At 42.5% G+C, this 8963-nt stretch overlaps 1 long non-coding RNA gene and 1 pseudogene across 1 annotated transcript; both read right to left on the bottom strand.

The window, feature by feature from the left end:
• Positions 1-465: 465 nt before the first annotated feature.
• On the bottom strand, positions 466-1520 carry LOC109198798 (interferon-inducible GTPase 5-like; annotated as a pseudogene).
• Positions 1521-6887: 5367 nt separating this feature from the next.
• On the bottom strand, positions 6888-8687 carry LOC112844391 (uncharacterized). Its single transcript, XR_003217113.1, has 3 exons — positions 8597-8687; positions 8380-8431; positions 6888-7151 (listed from the first exon to the last, which is right to left on the bottom strand). It is a non-coding gene; the product is annotated as an uncharacterized LOC112844391 (long non-coding RNA).
• Positions 8688-8963: the final 276 nt, after the last annotated feature.

The following is an 8963-nucleotide window of genomic DNA, read 5'->3' as shown; positions in this document are numbered from 1 at the left end:
GGAAAACTGCCTTTAACAGGAAGGAGACCCAGGAAGTGCAGCCATCTGCCGCAACTAGTTGAAGGGGGTCATCGTATCTCCTGATGACTGTCCTGAGGAAGCACTTACACAAAGGAAAAAACATGACAATGACTCAGACTTCTACACTTTACACAGTTCATATCTGAATAATATGATGATGTTTGTTTCTGTATTTATGTGATGATGAGAAAGTTTGAGTGTGTGAAGCTGACCAGCTGTACAAGGAGACTGGTTTAATGAGTTTCATGTGTGAATCCCAGTTTCACTGAGTTTCATTGCCTTTTACTTCCACGCTCAGACCAGAGCTTCTTTAACACCTTCTGAGCGTCTTCAGCGAGCTGGTTGAGGATAAAGTTCAGAACTCTGTAGGTCGTGACGAAGGAGAGGCTCATGGCTACCGGGATTCCCACTATGGAATGAATCTGGACACTTCCTCTGCTCCAATTAATCCAGCTGCTCCTCCAAGTTGGGCAACACCTTCAGGAAGAGCTCTTTAGTAATTTCCTTCGCAGCCACTGGTGAAATGATGACATCACGCAGCTCAGTGTATGACACAGCTGTTCTGATAGCGAGTCTCTTCAGAGATTGGACATCGAGACCAAACGCATGTACAAAATGTGTGACAGCACCAATCAGCACAGCAACATCAACAGCACAGAAGCCCGGAACGGGAACAGCTGCAGCAGCTGCAGACAGAGTGGCCAAGAGATATAAGTGTACCTTTAAAGCTTTTTTCTCTGCTGATGACGTCGGGGTTGCGTTGGCATGACAACAGCAGAGTGTCCCTCTTATCTTTGGAAGCCTCTCTCTAAGGTCTCTTGTAAGAGAGAGAAGTCGAACTTGTGGAGCTGAAAACTCGACATGAGGAAGACTCGTGGAGACTCGATGCCTAAGTCTTTGAGTCCTGCGTCACAGAGGAAACATGTCAACACGATCAGGATCATAAAAAAAAAACGATTAAAAACTAGATTAAATGATTTGAAAACTCGACCTCACTCACGCTGAATGCAGTCGTCTCTGATTTTGTGAGAGTTTTCTCTTGCTGGAGTCTGAAACACTTTCCTCGGCTCGGATATCGTTGTCGATCTTGAGCGAACAAAGTAGAAATTTCTCTTCATCTTCTTAACTTCTGAGCGAGTTTCACGTCGTTTCTCTGAAGCGAGTGTCTGAGATGATGAGGAGAAGTCATACTTGTCAAACCCAACAAGCTTCAGTATTTCCTCGCTGGGAAGTCTTGGTTCCGATTCCAGGAAGATCCCATAAAGTGAGGTTGGGATTATCTGGATGGGGTACGGTGTGACCTCTGACATAGTTTCTGTGACACCAGTAGGAGCAGCTCCTCGTCTCTGTCTTTATCCCCTGAAGGCATTAATAAAGGTGGATTTACCTGCACACTTTCTCCTGTGATGGCGATATTTAACGAGACATTGGTTTGTTTTCTAAATATTCTTTAATCCTTTTGCTGCTCCGGCCGTGTCGTTGTTCTTCAGGGCTTCTTTAACTCCAGGAATTCTTCTGGGCACGAATCATCTGGATCCTCCATGCTGATCCTGACAGAAAGAAAAACATAAAGACTTTTATTCTGGAATGCAGACACATACTATGATTATCAGTAATGTTCCTGACGGCACACGGACACAGCACATGTGGGCAGTAAGTCATTAAAGGTAAAACGGTAAATGTCGGTAAAAGACGTGTTTATATGAGAAACACTGAGCCACCAAAGTCTCTTCCTGGGGTTGTTGAGTATTTTTACATCCAATATTAACATTAATTTACAAATAATATCTTTCTATAAACCTGAAGTTGCCTTTTCCTTGACTTGAAAAACTAATTGTGCTTATTCTCATTCTTGTTCTGATAGGACAGCAAACCTGTCACTTAACTAAGTTTAAGGTAACAGCAGGTACTCACTGGATTCCTCGTACTGTGACACACACACAGCTGGATCAGCAACAACTGCGATCGGTGCTTCAGTTTGTTCTCACCTAGTTGTTATACAGGTGCAGTACAGGTGAGGGCAGATCCTTAGAGAGCGACCAATGAAAATGCTGCAACCTGAACCAACCAGTTTGTTTTTACTCTTTTTTTTAACTGCAGGTGTTGTTGGAAACAGAGAGGAGGGCTGTGTGTGCATAACAGAGCTGCACCTGCAAGAGCAGCAAACATGGTTAAGGAAGTGAACCACAGACACTGTTTGGACAATTAGAGTTTAATATTTAAAATCCACGAGCACCGCCTACAACAGAGCTCAGCCAATAAGATCACTGTGTTTGCTGCTGTGATGGGCGATGAGTCAAAACCAAAGAATGTTCATTTTGTTGTTTTTAAAGTTCGACTGGTTGTACCTGAGTTTGGGCGGAGGTCACACGCACACACACACACACACACACACACACACACACACACACAGACACACACACACACACACACACCCCTGGTTACAGCAGGATGAGTATGTGACTTTAATGAGTCACCTGACTGTCAGGCTGAAGAGTGGCAGCATTCTTACACTCATCAATCACCCAAAAATGTAGACGTAGTTTTAATTCACTTGAAAGCCAGAAAACTAAAAAAACAGTTTTATTTGTTGTTACCGATCGTCCATCTGGGCCTTAGAGTTTCTGATTTTCATACTTTTATCTCATTTAGTGCTCAGTTCTGATAAAATCATCATTGTAGGTGATTTTAACATCCAGATGTTGAAAATCAGTTACAGTAGCCTTTCCATTTAGAATAATGGATTACACATGAGGACTCTCATCACAGTAGGTGTCTTTCTGAAAGTGCTGTAACTAAGTTTAAGGATCTGCTGTAGCTTCTCTGAAAAAAAAGTCTCAAATGAGAAGTGGTCATGGGCCGGCTGAGTCATCTGGATTTTTCCATGGTGTCCCTGTGGTCCCTCCTCTGGGCGGAGCCCTCGTCAGTACACCTGTTATACTCACCTGTGGGAGATCCAGGCCAATCTGCAGGCAGTATTTAAGACTAGAAGAGGAATCAATCTGTTTCACCGTCCCCAACCTCAGCTTCTCCATACCTCCATTAACCAACCTGTCCCTCTGTTCATCGAGCCCCCACTCCAAACACTCACTGCTGTGCTTTAGTTTACTGTCACTGTTACACACTGAAGGAGGACGAGGTTCATCCAGGTGCACACTGAGGTTTATTGCTCTGAAACACAGCAAAACAGCAGTTCTGTGTTACTGACGGCTTCTGTTACCATAACTGGCCTGTGTTACTTTTGTAAGGATTACTTGGCCAGTCACTTATTGTCAGAGTGACTGTCTGCCACTGCCACCTACAGTTACTGAGTTAAAGCAGATAACTCGTAAGCTGGAGAGGAAATGGTGCGTCACAAATTTAGAAGATGATCATTTAGCCTGGAGAAATAGTTTGTTGCTTTATAAGAAAGCCTCCACAAAGCCAGAACATCTCACTACAACCCTAAGAACAACCCTAGGTTTCTCCTCAGCACTGTAGCCAGGCTGACAAACAGTCAGAGCTCTGTTGAGCCAACCATCCCTTTAACACAGAGGTGGGGAACTCCAGGCCTCAGGTCCCGAAGGTTTTAGATGTGTCCTTGATGCAACACAGCTGATTTAAATGGCTAATTACCTCCTCAACATGTCTTGAAGTTCTCCAGAGGCCTGCTAATGAGCTAATCATTTGATTCAGGTGTGCTGACCCAGGGCGTGTTATCTAAAACCACCAGGACACCGAGCCTTGGTACCTGGACTTCCCCGGCCCTGCTTTGACTAGTAATGATTTCATGAACTTCTTTACAAATAAAATGTAACCATTACTGAAAAAAAAATCCCAAATTTGATAACTGCTGATATTTTAGACTCTTTCTCTTTGATCTTTCTGAGTTAACTTCAATAATTACTTCCTCCAAACCATCAACGTGTCTTTTAGACCCCATTCCTACAAAACTGCTCAAAGAAGTCCTGCCATTAATTAATGCTTCAATCTTAAATATGATCAACCTATCTCTAATAATCAGCTATGTACCACAGGCCTTCAAGCTGGCTGTAGTTAAACCTTTACTCAAAAAGCATCTCTAGACCCAGCTGTCTTAGCTAATTATAGGCCAATCTCCAACCTTCCTTTCATATCAGACATCCTTGAAAGAGTAGTTGTCAAACAGCTAACAGATCATCTGCAGAGGAATGGCTTATTTGAAGAGTTTCAGTCAGGTTTCAGAGCTCATCACAGCACAGAAACAGCTTTAGTGAAGGTTACAAATGATCTTCTTATGGCCTCTGACAGTGGACTCATCTCTGTGCTTGTCCTGCTAGACCTCAGTGCTGCGTTCGATACTGTCGACCATAATATCCTATTACAGCGATTAGAACATGCTGTAGATATTACAGGTACTGCAATACCTACAACCCTAACCCTATCTAATTAGTGTGTGAAGAGGACTGTCCATTTACACGCACAAAGGTCAATTATGGTGTTCCACAGGGTTCAGTGCTAGGACCAATTCTGTTTACATTATACATGCTTCCCTTAGGCAGCATCATTAGAAGACATAGCATAAATTTCACTGCTATGCAGATGACACGCAGCTCTATCTATCCATGAAGCCAGGTAACACACACTAATTAGTTAAACTGCAGGAATGTCTTAAAGACATAAAGACCTGGATGGCCGCTAACTTTCTGCTCTTAATTCAGATCAAACTGAGGTTATTGTACTCGGCCCTGAATATCTTAGAAATATGGTATCTAAGCAGATTCTTACTCTGGATGGCATTACCTTGGCCTCCAGTAACACTGTGAGGAACCTTGGAGTCATTTTGACCAGGACATGTCCTTCAACGCACATATTAAACAAATATGTAAGACTGCTTTCTTCCATTGTGCAACATCTCTAAAGTTAGAAATATCCTGTCTCAGAGTGATGCTGAAAAACTAGTTCATGCATTTATTACTTCCAGGCTGGACTACTGTAATTCTTTATTATCAGGATGTCCTAAAAACTCCCTGAAAAGCCTTCAGCTGATCCAAAATGCTGCAGCAAGAGTCCTGACAGGGACTAGAAAGAGAGAGCAGATTCTCCTGTTTGGCTTCCCTTCATTGGCTTCCTGTTAAATGCAGAATTCAAAATCCTGCTCCTCACATACAAGGTCTTAAATAATCAGGCCCCATCTTATCTTAATGACCTTGTAGTACCATATCACCCTATTAGAGCACTTCGCTCTCGCTCTAGGGACAGCAAGTAGGCCTGCAGAGTATTAAAAGTAGAATGGGAGGCAGAGCCTTCAGTTTGGATGAATATAAAGCACCTTGAGGTGACTTTTGTTGTGATTTGGCGCTATATAATAAAATTGAATTGAATTGATCAATGGTCATGAGAATTTGCATAATTAAGATTAAGGAACTGACCTCCCAGCCCATTGTTCCTTCAGTGGGCTGGTTTCAGTCATTATGCAAATGTACTGTTTATAAGATCTGGGAAACCTGCAGTCAGCTGAGACTGAAGAGGTCACTTGGACGAGTGACAAAACATTCTCCCACAAAACGCTACGTCCAGATGAACAGAATCAACTTTTGGAGGGTTCTGTGCTTGTGACTAGATGTTGGTTGATGTTCAGTTTTACCCCCAGGGCTATATGACCGAACTCCTCATTTTCATTTACTACACAAGGGACTCTTCCCTGCATAAAGCGTGATATATACAAGGGAAAAGTATTCAGAGCATGTGACAATATATACTGATGCATCGAAGTTGTTAGAAAATAAAAGTGTTTGTTATTCCAGAAAGAAGGTTTGTGATTCAAAGGAGTCTCCAAAATTACTGCGAGACATTCCCATTTCATTTGGCCCAAATTCCCTGTCAAAAGCACCAACCATACATCCAGCAAGACATGAAACTGTTCCACGCTTGTTCTGGAGGGCTGAGTAGGTTTCAAAACATCCTTATCGTTCATTCTGCTTAACACAGAGGGCACAATGTGAAATCTTTAAACATATAGAAAAATCAATTGGTTTTTTTTTGTTTTTTGTTTTTTTGGAAAGACCAAATGTAGGTAGACTGAGAGCTCCACTACATACCTGCTCCTCCCATCAGGCCTCCCAATTTGCCCAAGACCCTTCCTTCCTTCAGGAAAGACCTGTAGTAAACCTGCTGTCTGTTTTTTAAAGAGAGAGAGATTGGTCTGTACTTTTCCTATCCTTGTTCTCCAGTATGTCTGCCCTCACCACCGTGCCTGCCATGCTGAATACCACTTTCAGCTTCTTCCATCCCACATTGTAGTCCAGCCAGTACAAGAAACAGTTAAGAACCCTAACCCCTAACCTTTGAACGTGTATCATCCAGCCATACACACAAACACCAACATTGGGGAGACAGGTAGCTTTTAGAAAAATAAACAATGAAACACAATAGGGGAGAGGGGAGAAAAAAGAGAACTCTACCCAGACTGTTTGAGGACAGAAAACAAAAACTCCTGAGCACAAAAAGCACACGGGTCTTCTCACCTTTACACCATTAAAAAACACATGACAAGCAACAGGTGTAGACAGCAACATCCGGTCCTGCAGCATGTCTGCCGACTGTATCGGGAGGGAGAAATGTGCGTTTGTATCCTGTGTCCAACTCCAGAGAGGGAGAGTCTTAAAACACAAATGTGGGCCAGAAAATGACTTTTAAGCTTTGCTGCCATTTTGTCTTTCTTTTTTTTAAACTTTTGAACTAGTCAGCAGCAGTCATGCTTGTGTTATAGTCAGCATGCCAATCACTCTGTCTCAACAACATGAAAAAAGAAAAAAAAAGAATGGCAAACAGGCAGGTCCGTCTGCTGATATGTGTGTTTCATGAAATTTATCGTGTTGATAAAACGCTATAAAGTCAGACTGAAGTCATGATGTGCAAAACTCTTTATTTGGTGTCTGAACACAGCAGCATTCCTCCTGAGTACAAAAACAAAATGAGGAACAACTGGGCCAGTTCAGTAGGTAGCCTTGCTTCCCCATGATCGGAAGGACGGGGGTTCGGATCCATGGAAGGATTAGATCACTGCTTCCCAGGCGCTGCATTGGTGCTTCTTTGTATGATCATTGACATGGTGATGTTTCCCCTTTTTAGTCTTCCAAGGACGTTTCAGACAAGAAACTGGAAACTGCCTGCAACATAGTTTCAGTTAGCAGCACTCCTTCTCTTTATGAAACACGCAGTAACAACACCCCAAGTGTTTAACTTCAAACTTTTAAGATTTTCATTCAATTTAAAAATACAATTCAGTCATACATTTCTAACCCTAACCCTTTCCATCAAGTGCTGCTCGCTGGAGTTATTTGCTGTGTCCGAATTCAGGGAAGGATGCTCTGAAGGATCCTACCTATGTCACGTGGGTAGGATGCTTTGGCGGACAGGTAGTCAGGAAGTGAGCGGCTGTGGACAGCCCCCATAGAAACTTTATTGAACAAACAAGGAGTATACAACTAAACAGTGGACAGCCTTCTAGCCTTTGTTCAAGTCCGCCCTCACTTCTGTGTATTTCCGGTCACGACCCAGAAATGTCGCTCCGTTTTTTTGTACATTTTAAATTCTGGAGGAGCTAGAAAAACTTCGCCAGCATGTTTTGTACCTTAGGCTTATCAGAGACAATCATATCCAGGTAAAATAATTTTCTTTAATCTACACACATTTAGGAGTTACTTGGCTAATTTCATGGACACTCCATTTACATCAGCAATTAAAGGAGATTTAATTGCTGATATTCCTCACTTGAAAATTTGGCGTGAAACTGGTGGTGTGCTCAAGTGGGTGCTATAGGAAACAAAAGCTCAGGACAGAACAGTTATCAGTCATGTACTTCATACAGAATTGCATATATTTGATTTCATGTTGATCCTCTGAGTGTAATGGTACATTTTAATTTGAATTTATGAAAACTAAACAATGGATTTTCTTTCTTTACTCTTCTCTTCTTCTTTGCAGTACCACATCCTAGCACATGCCCCTGTCGGTTGTAGTCTACTTTTAATAATTGTCTACTTTAAGGGAGAACCTAAATCACGTGGCCCAGTGTTTGTTATTACATAACTGTATTTTGAATGTGACAAATCTACCATTCCCCTATGTTATTCATAAATATTGTTTTGGTTTTGGCTATTTTCCTCTATAAAATTTAATTGATTTTTTGTTTTGTTTTTGTAACAGTAGTGTGCTATGGTTAATAACATATTCCAGTCATGAGTGATATCAAAAGTTTTCTCCACTCTTGCATTTGGCATTCCCGACAATATGAGATGATACTCTCATCAAAACACAGCCAATTAAACACAGTTTTCTTAAAGCAAACATCAGTAACTCTAATTAGCATCTAAAGGGTTCAGTCTGCAGCTCCACCTCTCTTGGGAAGCTACCGTCTCCCCCTCTGGTCTCTCTTGTCCTCCTGCTCCTGCAAAAACAAAACAAAGCATCCAAGCTTTCTTACCAGCTGGGTAAATTGTTGCTCAACATTTACTAATTCTAAAGTTGGTGCAGTCTTTGTGTCAGTATCAAGTCAGTCTAAACTTTAGTCCACATCGCCAGTCCATCACAGTCCAGTCACACATATCCATACCAGATATTGCTGATAGGGGTCCTGCCTCCTCTTCAGTCTGTTTGTGTCCATTGCTGCTGCTGTTCAAAGTTCAGTCCGTCCTGGTTCTGACCCAGTTGGTGCAGTCCTTTCTCCAGTGTCCATGCTCGCCGCAGGTGAAACCTAGATCTTCTTCTGTGTCTGTTCTGAGGTGCCTTTTGACCTCAGTTGCTCCTTCTGTCTCTAGCACGCCCTTTTCTCTGCTCTGCGTTGGTCCGTCACTGCCCTGCACTGTTAATCCAGAGTTATCAAGGTCAGCATTCTGTTGCTCGGCCTCACTTTTCATCCGGGCTTGGTGGGCGTGTCGTCACAGCTCTGTCAGCTGAAGCTGTCTGGGAATTTCCCCATG

Source organism: Oreochromis niloticus, unplaced genomic scaffold (assembly GCF_001858045.2).
Source record: "Oreochromis niloticus isolate F11D_XX unplaced genomic scaffold, O_niloticus_UMD_NMBU tig00000109_pilon, whole genome shotgun sequence".
Classification (NCBI taxonomy): Eukaryota; Metazoa; Chordata; class Actinopteri; order Cichliformes; family Cichlidae; genus Oreochromis; species Oreochromis niloticus.
The sequence above is the reverse complement of the archived record's forward strand: the minus strand, read 5'-3'. Positions and strand labels throughout refer to the sequence as shown.